A 24,290-nucleotide genomic window follows, 5' to 3' on the forward strand; every position below is an offset into this window, starting at 1 on the left:
CTGGGGAGACCCTCTTGTTCATCTCTATTTGGGCCCTAGGAGCTCAGAAGTTGCTCCAGCTCAGCACAAGAACAAATGTCCCCAGCAAACACAGCTTTGCAGCCCCGAATGATAGTTTTTATTAATTTGCTTACAAATTGTCTTTCACTCTCATTCTAGAATCTGAGTTCCTTGAGGACAAGAACTATATCTTATTCATTAACCAACCAGTCATTTATAATTTATTATTAATTCATCAGCAGAGCCTGATGCCAGTGGACCCTTAATATATATTTGTTGGCTGAGTAACTGACAACTTAATCTCTAAAGCAGAGTATTATCACTAGTGGATGGAGATTATTAAAAGAACAAATACAAAATCCTTCAGGCTACTTAAACTAAATTACATTATTTTTTATAAAGTGCTACATAAAATTGGTTTAAGAAGGCAAGACAGTCCTTTTTTAAATGATTTTTTCCTTCATTAACACCTTTGCTTTTCAACCCTGAAAATTTACCAGGGAAAGGAAATATATTTCCACTCTCTAAGCAGGGACTCTAGTCTTTATTGAAAGGTGTGTCCGTAGAGTCCCAGACCGAACCCACCATCTAACTGCTGTCAGAGCAGAAACCAAATTCTCAGAGAGAGGATGCCTTTTAGAATTTTGTAGGGGTCCAATGTGAGGAGGTGAGGCTTAAATAACTGAAACTTGGCAGAAAATTGCATCCCTTTTTGTTGATTAAATTTCATTTTCCAATTACAGTTTATATTCAGTATTATTTTGATATCAGTTTCAGGTATACAACATAGTGGTTAGACAATCATATAATTTACAAAGTGATCCCCCTGATATTTCAAGTACCCACATCCCTTATATTCTGATCAGATGCCCTTATGAGAACACAACTTTCCTCCCCACCCCAAACAAAACAGCACCCACAAACTTATCCAACAGCAGCACTCCTTAGCTCCTCCAGGTCCTCCCTGGATCAGAGTTAGTACTTAGTGCTCTCATTTTTGCATCACTTTCTTTCCTCTACTTGTTATTATTGTTTACAAAATCACCTAAGCAACACATTTAATTTGATAGCAGAGTCCAAAGAGCATTGTATTGCAGAGTTGAAAGACCCTGGTTTCTGTCCCATCTCCCCAACTAGCTAGATAATCATGGAGAAGTCACTTCCTTCCAAGGGGTTCAAGTTCTTCATTAGAAGAATGGGATACTAAGACTGTGTCATTCATCCAGCATCACTGTTATGGGCCTGTGACATGACAACGTCTGCTAAAGTGTTGTACAGTAAACAACAGCAAGCCACAGTTAGTTTTGGTGCTTTCTGCTTCTGCTCACCCTTCACAGACACAGTGCTGAGTTTTCTAGCATGAATTGGATATGTCCACCTGGAAGGAAATTCTTGCATAAAGGGGGGTGTGAAAAAATACTTTGAATTACTGTACTAAGAGAAAAATAATCAGACCTCTCCATGAGAATAATTTGTATAAGAAATTGTTATTTTATCTATTTTATTTATTTTTAAATTACACTTGTACATCAAAAATATTATTCTTTTAGTAGTTTCTCAGAAAACTACAGACTGTGCAACCAGAAGATCTTTCTTTTAGTCTGAAAGTCTACTGATTTTAAGAATGGGAATTAAGAGCAAAAGCTATATAGTGGGGAGAATAAAAAAAGACAACAACAAAACCATACACATAAATGTGATTAAGAGTCTTCCAGGCAGACTTATTCAACACTGATGAGTCAGCAAAGATTTATGGAGAGGTGGGCACATTCCAGGTAATGTCCAGGTCATGAGGATACAGGGAAAAGCAGGACCAGGGTCTTTGGGAGTACATGGGAAGGAGACTACTATCTCAGGCTTGTATTTGCATACCTATGTGCATGTAATGGGTGGGGGGATCTAGGTAAGGATTTTTATTTCGTTTTAAGATCATTCAATGATTCTGAGAACAACAGAAAGGAGGGACGTGGTACAGAAAATTATGCAGAGCACGACATTTTTATCACAAACTCAAATAGGGCAAGGTTATGTCACTGGGCACAGAAGGTGGGGAGACCTGCCCTATGACAGAGACTTAGGAAGATAATGACCACTCTGCTATGGGTTTGGAAGACCAAATTGAGAAAGTTGAGAATCGTCAGCAAAAACAAACTGCAAAGTAGCAAGTACTAAACGTGGCCCATTTTTTTTTTTTTCCCACTGCTGCTTAAACTCCCAGGCCAGCTTTTCTGGAATGAAAGTCTTAGCAGATTTTGCACCGTAAGAAAAGTTCAGGTGTGGTGGTGATAGGTTCTGCACTGAGCTACGATGTTTTTATTTCCTTTAACTCTTTTTAAAAATATCTTCACCCTCTAGAGGGAATGGTTACCATGTTCAGGTGGTTGCTTTTAAAATGAAAGGCATTTTCTGTGTACAAGCCATACCTCTTAGTCCATCGCCCTGAGTTTGTCCAGGGCTGTGTATCTTTGTGAGACTCTTATCTCATAAAGCACTTTCAGCACATGATGATGCCTCTCACTCTGCAGATGGACAGGGTAGGAGAAATTAGGTCCCTCCAATTCATGGCATGGAATTCCAACACAATTTCCACAATTCCAAATGGTGCATCTGCATCCTCCTGCAGTACTAACTGGAGATGTGGCGATTGTCCAGCTATGCTGATCTATTCAAGCTCTGATGGACAATAGGACGCACCTACTGGATGCATTTGAGCTAATGAGTACAACGTATATCATCTCAAAGCTTGTTTGTGTGGCTATACCACCCATAACGGCCAAGTTTACACATCATGCTGGGCTATAACAGATGCCCGGGAACCTTCATTATCTCACCCATATGGAATTTTTGTGAACACTTTATGATCTTGGTGTGACACTGCACAACAAATAGCTTTATAGGTTTTCATTTTATTTCTTAATTCCTCAGCATTTGCACAATTGAGGCTGCATAAAAATGCACATCAAATTTCCAATTAGATTGAATTCCTTTCTCATCTGATTCAAAATACTAGTTTCAGTGCATGGGCTTAACTATTTTATCCGTGTCAGATATATCAGAAGGAGGCCTCAGCATGTTCATTTTTAGTATCTGTTCCTGTTTAACTCAAAATAATAGCTCATCTTTCCTGGGTGAACCTGAGCTGCTCTGCTGCTAATATTAGAAATGGATGACATCATCAGTGTGGGGACATGGGACATTGAGCTTTGTGAGTCAAATGTTGGAAATCCTCAGTCTCAAATCAAAACTTCAGGAAAGAGTTACCTGGAGAAGGGCTATCGCTTCTGAGAACTCAGTGGTGGTATTTCTCCTTTCTTTCTGGAGCCAGGACTATCACTCAGTGAATACTTGGCTGAACTTATTTTAGGACAATGGCAGAGGCATTAACTATAATTCCTGGTGTTGTTTTGTGGAGCATCCATCAGGCTCTCTTTGATTTTAAGGCAATAATGGAGCATTGAGAACTTAAATAAAGCATCACTTAGGCCCAGCATCGCAAGCCATTCTTATGCTCGCCATTCCTTTACAAATCACAGATTCTAACAGCAGATTAGCAGCCCAAATGTGTTGTTTTAAATTGATTGCTTCTGAATACTTGCATTTTAGACATTATTCACAGTTGCAAGTGGATCGAGAAAGAAGTGTAGCTAGCTAAAATAGGTGCCTTGCATTTGATTTAAGGTTGACACAACAGGGACAACTAAAAGCCCATATAAGGGGTTCCGGTGGCCATGCCAGGCTGGCAGAAATAAGTTTCGATTTGACCTGCTTTCATGTGCTCAGATCATTACATCATCTGCTGTCTCACTCTATTTAAACACCTTTCTATCCCTCTTAACTCACACTCTGCTATCATGGGGTGCCTCACCTGGAAGTTACTAGTCAAATCTGAGGTATGGAAAATTTTTTAAAAACAAGAAATGTACATTTAAGCTTTGCTTAAAAATCCAGAGCACAAGAAATATTCATTTGTTAGTCAGCTGCTTTTGATGGCTGCCCGGGAACATACATTTTGATTGCCATGAAGGTGATTTCAACCTGTAATATGCTTTCTTATGAAGGCACCATTCATCACCGTTGATAAATGAATAATGACTTATTTGGAAACCAAAAAGCCAAGCATTTTGATGACAGGCACTGACAAATAGCACAATGGAACTTTATTTCATTCTTAACTTTTATTGAAGTAGGAACACAGTAGAAGGTGATTCTTTTAGATTCTTTGAGTTATAGGTTTAAGTCATTTGTCAGTTGTGAATTCCAACAAATGATGTAAATTCTTATTTTTTTGAACATATAAAATCACCTGTTGATCTGTATCATTCTAGAAAAGTCTGAGAAGTATGGCAAAAAAGAGACTTCCACTTAATTAATTAGTTCAGTGGAGATGTACCAAGTTTCAACTATATACAAAGCCTCGTATTAGGGTATTGGAGTGGGCTAAGTAGCAGATAGTTGCTGCTCCCATGGAGCTTACACCAAAGAAAGGGGAATGACATGATGTTACACAGTGAGTTTGTTGTTTGATTATAATCCTAATTAAAAGGACAATGAGCCCCTAAGTGTAAAATTGGGATGTTGGGGAAGCTGACATTGGCTGGATGGTTATAAAAAGCTTCTCTAGCAGCATGTAATCTGAAAACCAATGAAGGAGTAGGAGGTTACTTAATGAAAGGAGTAGGGATCAGCATGATGAGCTGAGCGAACAGCATGTACAAAGGCTCAGAGTTTGGAAGAAGCATGAGTAATTGAAGAAGTGAAAGAGTATAGGGCAGTGGAAGAGTAGAGTGCAGAGTGACTCCAAATGAATCTGGGGGAGTGACAGGAAGTGAATCAAACAGGGCTTTACTGATTAGTTTATGCTACCAATTTTGGTCTTACTATGAAGGGGTAATGGAAAACTACTGGGAAAAAACCCACAGCAAAAACAGGTTAAAGGGATGCAAGAAGAGGAGATAGGAGGTTGCTTTGGAAATCCTGATGAGAAATAATGGTATCCTAAAATCGGATTTAGTGGACATGGGAGAATGGGAAAGACTCCAGATATTCTGACCCATTAAGAGCTATAAGTCATTGTGTTTGGTTGAAAATGAGGCTGAGAGAGAAGGTGGAGTAATGGGTCATTCTCAGATTTTTGACTTGGGCAGCTGGATGAAGAGGGGTACATTTCACTAGATTAGGGTTCATTTGAGAAACAGAGGGTTTTGACTCATCTTTGGGCACATGGGCAAACATGCATTAATATCCTAGCTAGTTGCCTGGAGCTCAGAGTGGGAAGAGGCATTTTCTAGGTGTCTAGACCAGTGGTTGGCAAACTCATTAGTCAACAGAGCCAAATATCAACAGTACAATGATTGAAATCTCTTTTGAGAGCCAAATTTTTTAAACTTAAACTTCTTCTAATGCCACTTCTTCAAAATAGACTCGCCCAGGCCGTGGTATTTTGTGGAAGAGCCACACTCAAGGGGCCAAAGAGTCGCATGTGGCTCGTGAGCCACAGTTTGCCGACCACTGGTAGGGTAACAGGTGCCATGGGCTGGGGTCAACTGGCAAAGGAGACCATGCTCAGCTGGAGAAGAAAGTCACAAACCTAGCCTTGAGGAGCTCCAACATCTTAGGTAGCAGCGGGCAGCTGCAAAGGAAGGAGTGGTACAGATGTGGAAGGACACCAGAAAAGTGTCATTGTAGAAGCCAAGGTGAAGATGGATTTAACAGGGTGGAGAGGTACAGTACTGGGAGGGCAGAGGAATGCCCTTGCTGTTCAGCAGCATGGGCCTGCTGTTGATTTCTGTGGCAGTCACTTCAGTGGTGCTGTGGATGGGAGTGTAGCTGGGTGGACTGAGGAGAGCGGAGGTACAGAAACAATGCTTGTGTGTGACCTTGGGCAGGTTACTTAGCCTTGGTAAGCCTCTTTACTCATTCATAAATGGAAACATTAATAGCCCACATTTTTTTTTTTTTGAGACTGAGAAAATATAAATGCAGCACCAGTCCCAGCACATTTCAATAACTGCTGTTCAATAAGTGCTCCTTGCTTTTGGCCTTTCTTATTTCCTACGAAAAGTAATATCTCAAACATTGAATTCAGGTACTGAAGCTGATAGGAGGCCCACACTCCCCGATCTCATGATCCTTTTACTTTGTGGATTCATGCTTAGACATCGCAACCGTCCTGAATCTATTAAATGCACACTGTGAGTCATTTTGCTGGAATCATTAGAAAAGTGGGAACTAGGAGATAAAGATAGATAAGAGAGGCAAAGGAGAAGGTGGCAATTTGTTGGCAAAGTTCGGAGAAGTCATGTGGGTTTGAGGAATTTAGAATAGTTCTTTTGGAGTCACCAGGAGGGGGAAATGGAGATGGGACATGATGCTGTGTGGGTGGCATTATCCAAACTTGTGAGTTCTGCATGGGTGAGGTGGGGATTGAGAAATACTCATCCAGGTCTAGTTATTGATTCTGCTTTTTCTGTCTCAAGTATCCAAAACATCAGAATAGCTGGAAATCAATAACTCAGTCTTAAATCAGAAGAATCTAGACAGGGGTGGGCAAACTTTTTGATTCGAGGACTACAATGGGTTCTTAAACTGGACCGGAGGGCCGGAACAAAAGCATGGATGGAGTGTTTGTGTGAACTAATATAAATTCAAAGTAAAGGAGCGGAGGGGAGAGCAAGAGAACCGGATAAACAGCCGGATCCGGCCCGCGGGCCGTAGTTTGCCCAAGGCTGAGAACCTCTAACTCAGGGGCATATAATTTGGGGGGGATGGGTCATGAACTTGGGATAGAAAAAAAATACATTTTTATTTTTCACCAACTTAACTAAAATTTAGCATTTCCTTCAAGTATGACCATAGGCAAGAAGTATTTACATTACCCATGCTTTTACTACCGATCAATTACAGGTAGTTTTCTGTCCCAGTTGCTTCAGAAATCAGAAAGTTATTAGCACTCACCATTCAGCCTCATTACCATTTGGAAACCATGGTATTCTACTTGCTCCGAGAGCTTATTATTTAATATATTAATAAAAGTGCATGTTTTATGGGGTTGCAAATTTGGATTATAAATACTTTGAAATGTATTTCAATTGAATGGACTCCTGTGTATTTTGTTGTGTATTTAAAAGCTCTTTTTCTGAATAGTCTTTAGGCTTCAATGAACTGCTAGAGGGATCTATGCATGAAGAATCTCGGATGCAGATGAAAGATAAAGGTTGTTTTTAAAATGTCTCTTGGGGCATCCATCTGCCACAAAGCAACGTGAGTTTACAAGGATCTTTTTCAAATGGGAGGGGAGACAATCCTAAAACGTATTTGAAAGCAATATTAAATATGCAATCCCCCATTCCTACTATTTAAAATGTGTATAATGTAAATTATAGTGTTGGCGCTTAATATCCCAACTTGTTTAATTTTAGTAAATTAAAAAATATTTCTTAAACCCTGCTGGATTTAATTCCAAACTCAGGCCCAGTGCTTGTGCTATCTCTTCTTGTATATAAGCCCTTGACTCTAAGTTCACCCATTACAGAGCCTCATCCACCCACCTGCAGCGGGGGCTGCCGGCTTGCCCTCTGGGGCAGAGGCGAGAGCACAGCATTTGCCCACCCCAAGGCCCTGGGGTCTTAGCAAGAAGTGGCTGGCCTCATGTACAATATTTTATAACATTTCACTTTAATGTAATTCATCTATTCAACCATTTCATATTCCATGGAATATATTTGTGTTTGTTTGAATAGAAAATAATTTTTCCTTCTTAAATCTTCAAGCAAGTTTGTTATCTTAGAGAAATGCCATTTGGCTCCATGGCTTAACTGGGTGCCCCCGGGCACCCTCTGCTGCCCCCATTTGAGAGGCCTGCCTATCAATGATTACCTGTCATTTACTCCTCAGTGGGAAAGCGTTTCAGACCTTTTTTCTTACATCAGTTTGGAGGGATTTGAAGGTATAATCAAGAGAGAAAGCACTGAAATGCTGATAGAAATGGAAGGGGGAATAAAGGTGGGGTAGAGGAAGCAAGTCCCCAAAGGGAAGAATACACGTTGCCCCCTTCCTAATTTTGCCCAGGGTCACCTCTCTCCTCACAACAGAATGATCACCTTCCTGCATAAATACCATACACACACCTGCTGAAGCAAAGGTCGAGCCTTCCCCGGCATCCACACTGTAATGAGCACTATGATTAGTTTCCACTGTAATGAGATGTGCAGTTTTCAAAGGCAAACAAAACAAACAAAAAAGCATCGGAAGGAGGAGTTCCATGCTCCACATCTTTTCAATTCCACTTACTGTGGGGGAGTTTCTTTCTCTTTAGAAAGCAAAGTCAGCAGCGCAATGCAGACTGAGGCATGAGCCTGAGTGAAAGGCAGGTTGGTATTTAAATAGCCACTTAATCAAAAGCAAATGCTTTCAGCCATAATACATTAGTTTGCCTTCCACTTTCCTTGACAGAGGAACAGAAAATTCATGACTATTTCCTCTGTGTGTCCATAGCCTTTAGATCTGCTGTCAGAGTGCCATACATCACGGGGCATGTTACACACATTGTGTATGAGGTTTTCTCCTTTCAGACTGAGATCTGTGAGGGCAGGGACTGAGACATTTGCTTAGCACAGTGTGAGGTGCATAGTAGGTGTTCCATGATGCTCACAGTGGGTGCTCTAATGCTATTATCTTGCTGTGGATAAAGACCATATTGCCTCTCACTTGTTCCCCTCTTGTGGCTCGGAAGGCTGTATGGTTTGTTGGAAATGACAGGCCATCACAGTGCAGTGCTGAAGTACAAACAGTGCAGAAGTGCCTCCATCCCTCACTATCAGTGAAACCTGGGGAAAGTTACTGAACCTCTCTGTGCCCCATCTGTTACTGGGGTAATAATAGAAACTACCTCAGAGGGTGATTGTGAGGAAAAATGCATGTAAGATAGTACTTGGCACATGGTAAATACTCTCTAAGCGCAAGCTGTTATCAGACAGACACAGGTTTGGATCCAAGCTTTGCGAGCTCCTGGTTGCCGTGGGAATCTCACTCACCTCATACAGGTTCCCTCTTCTGCAAAATGAGTTTCTACACTCTCCCTGAAAGAAGGAACACAGGAAACACTGTGGCCTTTCACTCTTCTCTCAACCAATGGAGGTGTCAGGACGGCTCCTTCTTCTAATTTTACAAGGGGCTGGAACTTGGGAACCTGCTTGGCAGGATGCATCCTAACCCTACTCATACCCTTTCTCTTTTTCCCTGCCTTTCCAGCTAATTGTGTCTCTGTTTCAATGGGAGGGCCAATGCCAGCCCTTTAGTATTTACAGACTCAGAGCCTTGGGCAGGGGTGAGAGGGGGAATCATGACCAAGGTCTACTTCTATGTTTAGATCTTACCCTTTAGTTCCAGCCAGCCCACCTTCAGGTCACCCCATCTGAATCTTCAGTGCACACACCCCTCAAATCTGGAATACCAGTCTGTGGCTTCCCCCTTCCCTCCCTCCAAAAATATATTTTAATTCCCAAAGATTTCTTTGTTTCTGCCTCTTCTTTGGCCTCTACAATCAGCAAATCCTGAAGAGCCTACTTCTGCACATCCCTGACCCCCATCCTGGCTTCTTCACAGCCACTACCAGGTCATACTTTTATGACGAATGGCTTTTTACCTGTTCTTCTGCTTCTAGATTCTCTCCTGTTCTTTCTCTGTTGATCTAACCCACCTTATCCCCTTCTTAATTGTATGCAGTAACTATTGTTCATGTTTTACTGCCTTTCCACAACCGCAAAGTACTTGATGGTAGGATCCAAGCCTGGTTTATATTTGACTTCCTCATAACCCTCTGCAAATGGTACAAATAAACATTTCATTGACTAAATGAATGCTCAAATGAGTAAGTCTGAGAAGCCTTTCTTACCTTCTTGATGTAAACTTCCAGAGTTAGATATTATTTTAGTCTTAATTCTTTTGTGTTTAGATTGACTATTAAGATTCAACTGTCCTATTCAATATCATAGTACAATAAGGCATTAAAAAATCAAAGGCATGCATATTTTAAAAAGGAACAAATAAAATGGTCTCTTACTGCAGACAGCATGATTGTCTATATAGAAAAATTCCAAAGATTTATGAAAAAGCTCCTAGAACTAATAAGCTAATTTAGTTCAGTTGAATGATATAAGGTCAAGATATAAAAGTTAATTGTATTTCTAGCAATGAACAACTGCCATTTGGAATTCAAAAGAATAATGTTATTTATAGTAGCACCCTAAAAATAAAATATTTATTTAAAAATCTATCCAAATCTGGGCACTGTTTGTATGCTAGAAGTTACAAAACACTGAAGAAAAAAATGAAAGAGGACCTAATAAATGGAGAGAGATACCATATTTATGGATTGTAAGACTCAACATTGTTAAGATGTCAATTACTTTCTATCTGATCTGTGGAGTAAATATAATCCCAATTCAAATCCTAGCAATGTTTCATAAATATCAGGGTGATTCTCAAATTTACATGGCAAGATGTAGGAACTGGAATACCCAAAACAATTTCAGAAAGAAGAACAAAATTAGAATGACCCTACCTGATGAATCACACTACCTGATTTCAAGATTTAATATAAAGTTAAAGTAATCAAGTCAGTGTGGTATTGTCTAAAGGAATGAATCGCATATAAATAGAACAGAATAGAAACTAAGTGGAACAGAATAGACACTAAGTGGAACAAAACAGACAAGCCAGAAATATGCCCCACACAAGTGTAGTTAACCAATTTTTTATAAAGGTGCAAAGACAATCCAATAAAGAAAAAAATAGTCTTTTTAAGACATGATGCTGGAACAAATGGGACAATTGTCTATACATATAAAAAATAAACCTTGATAAAAATCTCCTACTTCATATAAAAATTAACTCAAATGGATCATAGATCTAAATGTAAAATTTAAAACTTCAAAACTTATGGGAAAAAAAAGGAGAAAATCTGTGAGACTTTAGGTTTGGCAAGAAGCTTTACAAATAGTACCAAAAAGCTGATCGATAAAAAATTTAAAAATTGGACTTCATAAAAATTTAAAACTTTGTTCTGTGAAAAATACTGTTAGGAGAATGAAAAGACAAGCTACAGATTGGAAGAAAATACCTGCAAAAAACAACAACAGCAGTAAAAGATAGCCAAGGTACTGAACAGACACTTCACCAAAGAAAATAGTTGAAGGGTAAATGAGCCATATGAAAAAATGCTCAACATCATTAGACACAAGGGAAAAACAAATTAAAACTATAAGGAGATAGCACTACACTACACACTTAGTAGAATGGATAAGATTAAAAAAAAACTCACAACCAAACACAATGCCAAGTACTGGCAAAGATGAAGAGCAAATGGGATTTCATATATTGCTGGTGGAAATGTAAAATGGTACAGCCCACTTTAGAAAACCTTTTGACAATTTCTTGTAAAGTTAAACATACCCATACCAAATGACTCAACAATTCCACTTCTAGGTATTTACCCAAGTGAACTGAAAAGATATGTTCACACAAACCATTATAGGCAGCTTTACTTGTAATCACCAAAAACTGGAAACCACCTGGATGCCCGCATTATTCTAGGTGCTTTCACACATAATTTATGCATATAAAGGCCAACAGTCTTTCTAAGTAGACACTTTTGTGCTCATTTTATTCAGAAGAAAGTGGAGGCTGAGACAGGTTAAGTAACAGGTCAAGATCCCACCAATCTAGCACATAGCAGGCAGAAGTGGAATCTTTCTGCTGTGGAAGTATGTGCTCCTTCCACTGTCCCACGCTGCCTTCACGTGTCCTGCCTATTTGAAATGAGCCAACAGTTAGCAATTTCAAGAGAGATGGGCAGGGAGAGGGTCTCTGCCTGGCTTGGGCACACTTTGGAGGCCTAGAGATGAGAGAAAATGAGTTTCTGTGGCTCTTTCTAGGCATCCAAATCCTCTTGATGTCTTTTATGGACTTCCTCCTCCACGCCCACCCCTAGCTGTAGCTTTCCAGCCTCTCTGTGATTGATGCCATGGCAGCAGTGGGAGGTGGTGAACTGCCACTCATCTCACTCCTCTCCCAAGCAGCCTTCTTACAGAAACCACAGGGGGGAAAGTAGGCAGAAGGAAATGTACAGTTCACATTGTTTAAAATACACACAACTGATTTCATCATTTTTTTCTCTTTTGAGAAAAGGGAAAAAATGAAGTCATTTGTGTGATCTGCGGATTGGCGGACCAATGGGGCCTTGACAGACCATGTTCACTGCATGCCATAGGGGTGTGGGGCTAAGGGTTTGGAAAGGGGAATAGAAAGGAAAGTTTGAAAGAGCTTAGGTAGCCTTCCCTAGAAAAGAAGGTTAGGTCAAGAGAAATTTTTGGAGTGCTTCAATCCAACAAACACTTTGGAGCTACTGTGGGCAAGGAGCTAAGGACATAAATAAATCATTCTACAAAGTGGATTACAGATTCACTCAGTTCATATTTATTGAGCACCAACTGTTGAGGCAGGCACTCTTTTAGGTTCTAGGACTACATCAAATTCCTGACCTCAGGAAGCTTACATTCTAGTGAGCTGGCTCACAGTAAACAAGTAGGCACAGAAATAGCTCAACAAATGCGAGGTGCTCTGAAAGTATGAAGCTGGAAGGTGGTACAGATGAGGTGATCAGCAACAGCGCCTCTGAAGAGGTGACATCTGAGCAGGGACCTGAGGATGGGAAGGAGAAGCCTCGGAAAGATCTTGCAGAAGAAAGCTTTAGGCAGAGAGATAAGCAAGGCCTGGAGGTGAGACAAGCTTGAGGAGCAGAAAGGATGTGAGTGTGCTGGAGGCCACTGTGAGGAGGAGAAAAGTACAAGATGAGGTGAGACAGGGAGATGGGAGCCAGGATTTACAAGGCTGCTGACAACAAGCTCAACTGCTCTTTTCCTAGGCAGAATTATACAACCCTGGGGGCACATACGTCTCTTTCCAACTGTCTCAGTGTTCCTGTTTACCCTTTCTGTACGCCTTTCCTTTTCTAATGGTATTCTCTCTTGATCCCTCTGGTCTCAAGTGGCTCTAGTCCTCAGGCTCCATCTCTTTTCCCTTAATCAAATTCTGTTCTCAGGAAAGTCAGAACAACTCATTCTCACTAAGGTGGAGATGGCCAACATGACCAAGTGTTGCCTGCCGGTGGAGGAGGGATTAGCATGCTATGACTCCCAGGAATCAGGGAGAATGGCTCTTTGCGTGTGCATCTGCTGGGAATGCTTTTCTTACACATTTTACTCAAGACCTGGAAGCGCCCCCACGAAGAGCTACTTACTTCTTCCACTGATTGCATTGCTGGGTTCAGCCAATGGCTACTGATGTTACCAGACTCTTGTATATACATATTAGTACACACAGGCAGTCTTTCTTTCTTTTCTTTCTTCTTCCTTCCTTCCTTCTTTTCTTTTCTTTCTTTCTTTCTTTTCTTTCTCTCTCTTTCTCTCTTTCTTCCTTCCTTCCTTCCTTCCTTCCTTCCTTCCTTCCTTCCTTCCTTCCTTCCTTCCTTCCTCTCTCTCTCTCTTTCTTTTGACTTCTAATTGATTTTTTAGAGAGAGAAGAAAGGAGCGGGAGAGAGAGAGAAACACTGAAGTGAGACTGGAACATCGATTGGCTGCCTTCTGCATGCCCCGTACCAGGGACTGAACCCACAACCTGGGCAGGTGCCCTGAAGAAGAATGAAGCCAGCAACCTTTCAGTGCATGGGATGCTACTCAACCAACTGAGCAACACTGGTCAGGCCAGGTAGTCATTCTTTGAAGAACTCCAGGATACACAAAGATTTTCCTGAGAGATCTCTTGCTATCTCACTGTGCATGGTTACTTAGGAAGAACCATTGTAGCACAGAGCAAAGAAAAAAATCCTAAATCTGGAAGTGGGATAGGTGAATTTTGATCTTTCTTAACTAGAGATCATACGTGTTGGTTTCCCAAGTTGGGGTCTGATTATACCTGTTGCTTGGTGCACAATTAATTATTAATGGGACCATCCATCCTTTTTACTTTCAAAAGTATTTTACTTGGGATGATAAATTATGTGGTCTCCCTAATCTAATCCACTGTGACCTTGAGCCTTAGACTGGAGGGAAAATAGATTCCTTTCTGCAGGAGACAGGGAGAGAGGAAAAAGATAAGTCAGAAGTGAGTGTCTAGGCTCACCCATTTCCACTCCCCCCCACCGAACCTGCCCACTGTGGTAAAACTGTCCAGAGGATTAGGAGAGATTAGCAGTAACCAGAGATGTCTGCGAGACTCTCAGGACAAACACTCACTCCTTAGGCCCAGGGTACCCAGGAGGATTCCAAGCTCCAAGAAGAAGCTTCACACTAACCTCATGTGGCTGGTGGTGGCCTGGAAGTTTCCTAAGCTTCCTGCCAGTCACTGACACCATTTGGGGAAGAAAGAAGGAAAAGGGAGAGAGATTCCCCAAGGCGAGTTTGATCCTTGAAATCAGAAGAGAAAGAATTTGCTTTGAATGGGATGTTTTAGGTGCCCCCCTCACCTGCCATCAGCAATAATGGAGACTTTAGAGAAAAATAATATCAGTTATAGGAAACCAAGAAATGTCTTCCCCTCCACCCACATGTAAGTAGTAGGGGCTTAATATCATTCCATCTATACTCATATCCTTAGAGCTCAGCACAGGGCCAGGGGCAGTATAGATCCTCAACAAACATTTGTTAAATGAAGACTTTAACTTCAAATCATGAAAAATTATAATCAAACATGGACTAGTGTAATATAATCCTGCAGAAATATTAAAACACTTTCTGAAATAATATTCATAGCTATAATTACCATAACAGGAAGGGAAGAAAACCAAGGAATTTAGAAAGTAATCTCTGTCAACTACTGTGTCTTAGATAGTGTTCCATCTCGCCATGGTAACATACTATAATCCAGTCTCTAATATTACAAGGATTTAGCCTTCCTTTATGGCACTTTATATAGGCAATTGCCAGAAGCAAGCTAAATGATCATAGCCTCCATTGATCTAACTCAGTTAAGGAATCTCCAGTGTCGCAACCTTTACCAGTTGAACTGAACACATTTTGAATAATTATGGATCATTGCCTCTTTTGTCTGCAAAGGGAGAGAAAAATAAACTCTAGATTTATCATTAAAATAGCATATGTTGAAGGAATGCAAATTCAACTATTGAGACCCTAGTTATTTAACTCGGGGCAGTTTGTAAAATCCCTAAAATAAATATTTTCAATGAAAATACTGGTAGGCCCAAAGTATATGTTTATGTAGAGAGCTTGTGTGAAGTTTTTTTTTTCTAAGTAAACAGAAAAATATATCTCTTAGATTAACTTGTAAATACATTATTTCTATTTTTAAAGATATTGAAGTCTGGTAGCATTTAATATTGGTCTCAAGAAATTATGAGGCACTAAGATTATTACATTTCTTCAGATGTTCCCACCCACAATACTTTTTCTTTTCCTTTTTAAAGTCAAACTGCAATTTGCTTTGCCAAACACTTTTCTAACTAATGTAAAAAATAAAGTTGAAAATCTTTGGGGAGACTTTGCCTTTTTCTCTTAATAGTGCCTTGCCAAGTAGTCATTATTTTACAAACGGTGAAAGAAACAAGTTTTGGAATGAGCTTCAAATGTAATTTGGCTCATTTTGGAGAGAATATTTTAAAAAAACTGGCTGTATGCCTTTGTTGCTATTCTGTAAAACAGGCCGATGCCATTGGATATATGTGGCCTTGGTGTGATGAATTATTAGCTAAAGGGAAAGTGAGTTCTAATCATTAAATCATGGAAATCTGGACTCAGACCTTTCTGGTAGCTTTCTGTGGATTAAATGAATAAACTTGGACATGGATGGGTTAAAGCAGCCTCATTTCAATTCCAAGATGCATCCTTCAGCTAAGTACCCTTAACTTGGATTTCACTGTGTCCCTATAAAAAGAGGGGAAGGGGAAAGGCAATCAAGACCCAATTCAGTGACTCATTAAGTGCGTTTTCAATGTCTAAGGCTGGTTCAATCATAGAACATCAGATGCAGAGCTGCTGGTAAATCCAATTTGCAGCTGGTTCATCCAGGATTTATCTGTTTGGCACATACATGTATTCATAAAGTAGAACTTACATCTAAAAAGTGGCAAATAGAAAGTAGAATTAACATCTAAATAGTGGCCAATATATGTAGTAGGAAAGAAGACTTAGCAATGAAGGACACTTTCTGAATGATGCTCTGTTTTACATTCTATTTCAGCTTGAGGTTTTCCATTTATTTACAGGATGTCCTGCAATTTAATTCAAGATATTTTTAGAGAAGTAGTGAATGAATTTGGAGTCCTCCATGTTCAGACCTGGGTATTGAGCCACCTGCAAAGAAGAATTATATAAACCCCACAGAAAGGGAATATCTGTATTAGGAAACCTTAAAGATCAATAAGTTCCTTCTGTCCAGTCATTCATGGAGGGTATTGAGTAGCCCTGGGGTATCACTGTGTCTAGAGGAACAGAGGGAGGAATGACAATAAGTAGACAAGAATCCATCTATACCAATGGTGAGTGCACAATAAGACTAAGTAGGAGGTGGGTGGGAGCAGAGAGGTGAGTGAGGAACTCTGCTTGCTTGTGTTTGAAAGAGGCTTCCCAGGAAAGAAGGATCTAAGCTAAGACTTGAAGGGAGAGGAGGTGTTCATCAGGTAAAAAAGTGGGGGAAGGTGTTCCAAACCGAGGAACCAGTTTGAGTGAAGAGACACACCTAAACAAGAAGGTACATGGTATGGTTAACAGATGGACAGTGGGTCAATTTACAGCTAGGGATCTTGAGACAGAAAGATCGATTGGGACTAGTGTAAGAAAGACTTGAATGCCACGTTTCATGAGTTTGAAATGTAACCTGTGTGTAATGTAGAACTATTGGAGTATTTAAGCAAGGATAAAATATCACCCAATCTGCATTGCAGAAAGATACTGACAGCAGTGTGGAGGATGGATTGAGGAGGCAGTGATTGGAGGGGGGAGATCAATCAGGAGGGGATTTCAGTAGTCTAAAGAAAAACGTATCAGTCTAAATTAGAGCAGCTGTCTTTGATTGACAAGAGGTTTATAAGGGACCTGGGGTACAACAGCTGTTAACTTCGCAGACTGCAGTTTTATAGTCTCTAAATACATTGCTGGTGTTCTTTGCGAATGAAGGGAGACCAGACCAGGAAACAACCTCAGGAAATTTAAACATTTTTCAGCATTCACATCAAGCCTTTATAAATCTTTTCTCCTTCTTTCTATGTCACTGACAGTTAACATATTTTCCACCCTAGGGGGCACTGAAAGCAAATGAAAAGATCACATTTGGGAACCATGTGAAGAATTAATTATGGTTGGCCTCGACTCTCAGGTGCTTGGAACTGTGGCTGCCACAGAGGGGCTCTCCTTATGACGTAGGCTCCTGAGGAGTGTGGTGTGGCCTCTGTGGGGTATAGAGAGTAACAGTGCCGGTAAGGGAGCAGGATGATGGAGGCCGAGAACCTGAAGGAAGAGTTATGGTTGAGAAAGTGGTGCAGTAATATGATAGGGCTGCTGAAATGGATGGTTGCAGACTGTTTTACAATTGAATGGTTTTTATGTTTTAGCTTTTTGTGATGAAAAATCTTCCATTGATAAGACCTACTCACTTGCTAAATTTTGCTTTGTGGTCTGCTCTTTCCAGGTAGATCCTATTCACTGAGAGTGGCTCTGGCCCCCTGCCACGGTTGTGCCCAGCACCCTGTTCAGTATGCGTGACCAAGTCTAGGCAATCCAGGCATATCTTTGGGGCAGCCATGGACTCATATATGTGTTGGCAGGACTCAGATAGCAGAGACAGATCTTCCTGTGCATGACGTTGCTGTGTCCTGTCATTATCAGCTGCTTGTAGTATAATTTAGTTTCTCCAGCCCATATTTTGTCCTTATAGGAAGACTGAAAACTCCCTGAAAAGAACAATCTTATCTTAGAGTTCTCAGACTAGTAGGGCCTCCCCGCATGTTTGGTGAGAGAGCTGTTGTGTAGGCTCCCTGAAAATCCTCAAGATGGGCCAGGTTCCACATACCCCATCCTATCCCCACCACCTCTTTACCAAACCTTCAGCTGCACCCTGGAATGAAAAGCCAGATTACTTCTGCAAAGAACTTTTCCCGTGACTTTCATGGGCAGCCATTCCATGTAGCACACCTAACATTGAAACACTGGGCAGACTGTGAGCTCCTTGTAAGTTAGCAGCCTCTGAGGGCTTCTTGCATTTATTAGCAAGAGGGGAAATTCAGGACGCTAGTGCACCCTTTACATCCAAGAAAATAATTATGGAGGGCATGAGTGTAAGTGAAGTAAGAAATTCATCTCCCAGATGTCCCCTTCGATCCCTACAGAGTCAACGTGCACGGGGAGAGAGGCACTGAAGAGAGACAGCATGGTGGGCAGGAGGCTGGTGGGAACTAAAAAGGCCTTGGGTGGGGTGGGGCTGAGTGGTAGGGGGGAAGGGGGGGTGGGGAACATCTGTAATACTGTCAACAATTAAAAAAAAAGAATCTATGCTAAATTTTATAAAAAGCAACACTGAACACACATGTGGGTCCTAGGTGGCCAGGATGGCTTCCTCAGTGATGTGGGGCAGTCGTCTCCAAAATGCGTGTTCGTGCCCATAAGACAGCCCACGGCGGTGTGGGACTAAACATTAGAAGTATTTATATTTGCATTTTTAATTCCTTTCTTTTGAAAGTGTCTACTTTTTGTATATTTTATAATTACTATGATATTAGCATAGCAGTGCATGCTTTAAAAATAAATACTTGTTTATTGGAGGTAGGCACTCAAATGAAAGCTATGGAAAAAAACCCAGCTTTACATTAAAGATCTTGTTTTCAAAGGCTTACATTCTAGTTAGGGAGCTGAAAATACATCTATACATAAACATACACTCAGTAGTTGTTTTTCCCCAGGTACACACACACACACACACACACACACACACACACACACACGGTAATGGTTCTCAAGATCAGATGTAGAAGAAAGAGTAGAATGGAAGTAAAGAACAAAGAGCAACCCTCTTTCCCAGATGGTCTTTGGGGGTTGAGGCTGTTATTCTCGTGAATATGGGATTCTCAATATACCAGAGAAAAGGCATTTCTAACGTTCCTATGGAAGGAAATGGGAAGGAAACACAGACATCTTCACACAGGCTTCCAGGAGCCAAGCCATTACTGCTCCCCAGGAGGTGGGGAGCATCATTCTAAAGCAGAAGAGAAAGGCATGGAACATTTATAATTTCTTTTTTTCACAAAGGCAGCTTGGCTTCCCATGTGAACTGTTCCCAGAGCTTTCTTCAAGTTAGTGTAATCAGGAGTGTGTAGAGTAAAGAAAGTCAAATATGTCCAGTAGGTATCCAGGTACTCATGATTCTCTTTACAGAGAATTTGTGCCCAACTCTTTACACACACGATTTCATTTACTTCCCATAAATAACAAGTGTGAGTTGGTCTCTCTCCCATTTATTAGAGGAGTACACTGAGTCACAGAGCGTTTCGGTGACTAATGCATGGTCTTTCAGCTAGCAGTGTTCAAGTGGGAGTTCCAGCTAACCCTGCTCCACTCTGCCAGGCCACACAGCTTTCCAGTGCTTTGTAAAACAAGGCCTAGCTTCTGATTATCCACGGGGTTCTGGAAGCCAAAGTATATTAATTCTCTTGCCTCAAGGCACAGTGGCAAGTCCTACTCCACAGCCCAATATTTTTACATGTGCAAATCAATATACTCTAGTAAATACCACCAGATCAGCATCCAGGAGTCATCCCAAATGTTTGTTAATTCTACCATATGTGTTTGACTGTGTCATTACGTCGCCTGTCCTAATTAAGATGAAAGAAATCTGAATTGAAGTAACTGGTTATGTGAATGCCAGAGCCACTAAAATAGAATCCCCAGGGACCTCAGGCTTCCCAGCCCCAATGCTGCTCATATAAATTTCCTGAGTGATTACATGGCTGCTGTCCATCCCCACGTTTAGAATAATTAATTGTCACCGAAAATGCTGGAAAATGAATATTGCTATTAAATATATACCCAGGCAGATAAGGCTTACCCAGAAAACCTGGGGCAGTAGAAATCATATGTTTTATTAAATTGTGTATTTGCCAGAAAGCTTTAAACCCCCCTATAATGTTCTTTTGGTCCTGTAGCTGTTGGGAGGGTTTGGGGGTCAGGGTTGCAGAAAGGAATAAGTAGAAATATTGAAAATTGTATCTGGTTGATTGATTTAGATGTGTCGTGGACTGAGCTCTTTGGTAAATGAGGCCACATCTAAGCAAATATTGGTGAGAAATGTCTGTCTCGCTCTGCTGGAAAAGATGCATTTTAAGTATCAAAGAATGAGAGTGGCTGTCCTGCTCTCAATATCTATATTTTGAATTTTAATTTTCCAGTTTTGTGGTTTTTAAACAAAATTAAGCAAAAGAACATTTCTAACTTCTTTTTAAAACTTGCATAATCTACATGTTGAAATAGGTCCATCTGAGTTAGTTCCACCTGCCTGCAAACAGCAAGGTTAGTGCTAACTAGGCATGAAAAATTACATAGGGCCAATATGTGCATTAGAATGATTAGCTCCCTCTTTAGAGAAAAACAAAACAAGCCCTGTTCAAATGGGAAATGTTCTTCAGCCCTTCAAAGTCGTTAAACAAGGTTTACCTAGCCAGGTAGTTTCACCAGAACCTCCTGGGTTCACTGTGTTGTTTAACCTTCTCAATACTAGTCATCAGCACACTGCCCCTGATTTTTGAGGTAATAATATTTTAGCTTGGTTTCACTATCTTTTTTCAAAAAAAACTTTTCTATTTAATAGGTTTTTTGGGGGTGACAGTGGTTAATGACATTATGTAAGTTTCAAGTGTACAATTCTATAACACATCATCTGTACACTGCATTTTGTGTTTACCACCCAGAGTCTAGTCTCCCCCCTTCACCATAAATTGGACTCCCTTTCCCCTCTTCATTCTTTTCCTAATCCCTTTCCCCTCTGGTAACCACCCTTCTGTTGTGTCTTTGAGTTTGTCTGTTTGTTTTGTTCATTTGTTGCTGTTTTATGTCCCATACATGAGCGAAATCCTATGGTTCTTGCCCCTTTCCATCTGACCTATTTCATTTAGCACGATTCTCTTAAGATCCATCCACGTTGTCACAAATGGCAGTATTTCAGCCTTCCTGTTGGCTGAGTTTGACCATCCTTTCAAAGCACCAACCTCGGGCAGGACTGGGTAGGTGTTTTCCACCTATGGTAACAAGGTATAAAGTAGGGAGGAAGGAGGCTGCTTTTCCTGAGGACTTGAGGTCTCAGTCTCTTCACAGGCACTAGTCTGCCTGCTCTCGCAGATGCCCATGCACACCGTTGGCAGTATACCTATGTGTTCAAACCTGGAAAGAGAGAGCTTCCTAAAATGATACATTCTGCTTTGGGAACGTTTACTTTAAATCCACAACCTATTGTTTTCCGAGGCAAAAGAAAAAAAGAATTGCAACACCAGCTTCCTTTTGCAGATGCTTGAAACCCTTGGCCTTCACAAATGAAAACGCCCGGCTTCGTGACTGCAAGTCAAGTGCGTCTCGAAACGTATTGATTAAGGACACAGAGAGAAACACCAGGCATTTGTCTTGATAAATGAAAACTGGGCTGGGCGAGCATTTGTATCCAGAAAGAATGAGCGCTCTCAGGATTAAAGAGTGCAACCCCATTTCTGCAACATTTTGAACAAAGAAGCTTAAGAAGACTAATTTAGGGAAGTTTTACTTGATATCATATGAATAGAATGGCAGGATACTAACAAGAGCTTGCATGTAAAACAGCTCACAAATTGTCGTCTTCACTTATTTAAGAGTATTTCAATGTCTGCAGTGAGCAGCACTCAATAACGCTCGATGACTGACATATAATTATTAAGTTCATTTATATCCTGGGCCATTTCCAAGTTTCACTGAACCCTGGAACAGGAACTCCCACTGTGTTCTTCTGGGACTTGAAGAGAACAGAAGAAAGCTGGTAAACAAAAATATGCAAAACTGGAAATTAATTGGTAGTTGCAAGGATTAGTGCAAAGATGGTGCTGAACAGCTTCATGGTATCTACATGAGGGGTGGAATTCCTCTATGAGGTCTGGCAACAAACATTCCTTTTCTTTCCTCTCTAGCCTCGCAGGGCTTGCCTTCACCATGTTCAGAAAAGGAAAGAAGGTGACAAATGGTTGTGGAGGCAGCTTCCTCCCTTGCACAAGTCAGCTGAGAAAGAAGTTTCTCTTCACCCCTCCTCTGCCCGGAATCAACATGGTGTGATATCCCGGAGGGCCAAACTCCTCCGCAGCTTTTTGTTCCTCAGTCCAACTTCCTCCGCCACTTCTGGTCCTTCCCTTTGAAAATAGACTTCACTGCTGTGGGCTCATTTTTAGAACACGGCAGAGTCAGCATTTGTCTTATTCTAGATCCCTCACTACTACGAGGGATGGATCCGGCCTCCAACACGAGTCATCCAATTCCTGCGCTTGTGTTCGCTCCCTAAGCTTTGGTGTCACTCACTCGCAGCTGGTGACAGAACGGTATTAAAGATACGAAAAAGCCTTTTCTCTTTAGCATCCTCTTCCCGGTGCTACTGTGGTAACCGTGTTCAGCTTGGCAATTGAAGGTTCCAATTTGTGCAGATGAATAGATTAATCACATATTCCTTACCTAGATCAAGCTATCTTCTTTTAAACATCCCTTCAACCCTCCCTAGAATGAGGGAAATGGAGGGAGAAATAAGACCTCACCATTTATTGTCCCACATGGGTTGTTATTATTTAACTCATGAGTATTTATTGAGGGAGTTAGTGTCCTCTGCTGTACCACGTGAGGATAGGAAGCTTATTCCTTACATTTAAAAGGTGGCTCCGTTCTTCACAAAACAAATTCACATATAAGCCAGGGTAGGTACCAAACAGCTGCCATATCGAATGGTGGGCATGCTGGTACACCCACCGCTGTGGTTCTGCTGCAAGTCATTTCTCGTAGTGAAGACATAAGGGGACCTTCTGTGGGTTGCCATGTGGTATGTCCACTGGGTCTTGATTTGGCAGAGGGGAAGGTTAGATCCCTGGACAAATGCTGCCATTCTTGTTTACGTTCCTGCAGAAGGTGGTGGTGAGAAAGGCAGCATGCAGGTCCCCTCTGTTGAGTTCTAATTAAATAACACTAAATTCTTTTTTCGGGGTGGGGGGGGGGAAGAAACTTCTTGAATTTGGTTTGAGGTTTTTCAGCCAGAAAATTCTGAGACATAACGTAGTGAGCTCACTTCATGAGGTCATGCTTCTCTTCCTAAGTATTCACTGACCTGGCTGAGGCTTGAATGCAGTGGGCATTGCTGCCTCCAACAGCGGGCCATGGGTCTGGGTCTCAGCACTATTGTGTCCATCTCGTGCACTTCCTGTCCCCTGGCTGCCTCAGTGTCACCTCCTTGACTCCTGGGAAGTTGGGGGCTTCAAGCCTTGTTCTAGCAAGAACTCTCTTCGGAGCCACTTCATTGTTTTGCCAAGACCTTATTGCAGATTAAGTAAAGAACTTAGACTATAAATTAAAAAAAGAAAAAGTGGCTCCGAAGGGGTAGACATGCATAGGGACTTGGAATGATTATTACAGAAAAGCAATTAATTATTACAGAAAAGGAAGTGATGAAATAAATGCTTAGGGGTGCTGTGTGGTTGCCAGGGACAATGAGGAAAGTAGTGGAGGCTGGATTAGTAAGAGGAAGGTCCGCAGAAGAGAAGGGACCTGGCAGTAAGGTGAGATTTGAGCTGCTATGGGGCGAGAAGGAGGGCATCCCTGGAGAGAGGATGAGGCAGCAAAGGTGTGGAAGTGAAGATGAACAGGGTGTGGGGTTGTCTGAGGAATGGGATGTACTTAAGGGACAGATACTCCAGAGAGACTACAGAGTTACGTCTTATTAAAAAGAAGTTCAAATAGTTTTGGCAGATGAACTATTCTGAGGTAACTGTGGGGCCCCCCAAGAGAACCACTATTAACAATTGCCTCAACTCGCCCACGCTGGTTACATTGGGGAAAAGATGTCATAACGTTGCCTACAGAATGTTATGTGCAACCTAGGCTTATACTTTAATTATCACTTGAGCTTAAGAGTAATGGGAGAATTTTAAGTAGGTTAATTGGAACATAGGCAATATGTCCAAGATCTGCATAGTTCAATACAACAGCCACTAGCCACATGTGGCTATTGACCACTTACCATGT

General features: G+C 41.2%; 1 protein-coding gene across 1 annotated transcript in view; it reads right to left on the bottom strand.

Moving 5' to 3' along the window:
* Positions 1–24,290, bottom strand: part of KCNAB1 (potassium voltage-gated channel subfamily A regulatory beta subunit 1) — a 223,140-nt gene that overhangs the window by 108,000 nt on the left and 90,850 nt on the right. The window lies entirely within an intron of this gene.

The sequence above is a fragment of the Plecotus auritus genome, assembly GCF_963455305.1.
Source record: "Plecotus auritus genome assembly, chromosome: 2".
NCBI classification, from domain to species: Eukaryota; Metazoa; Chordata; class Mammalia; order Chiroptera; family Vespertilionidae; genus Plecotus; species Plecotus auritus.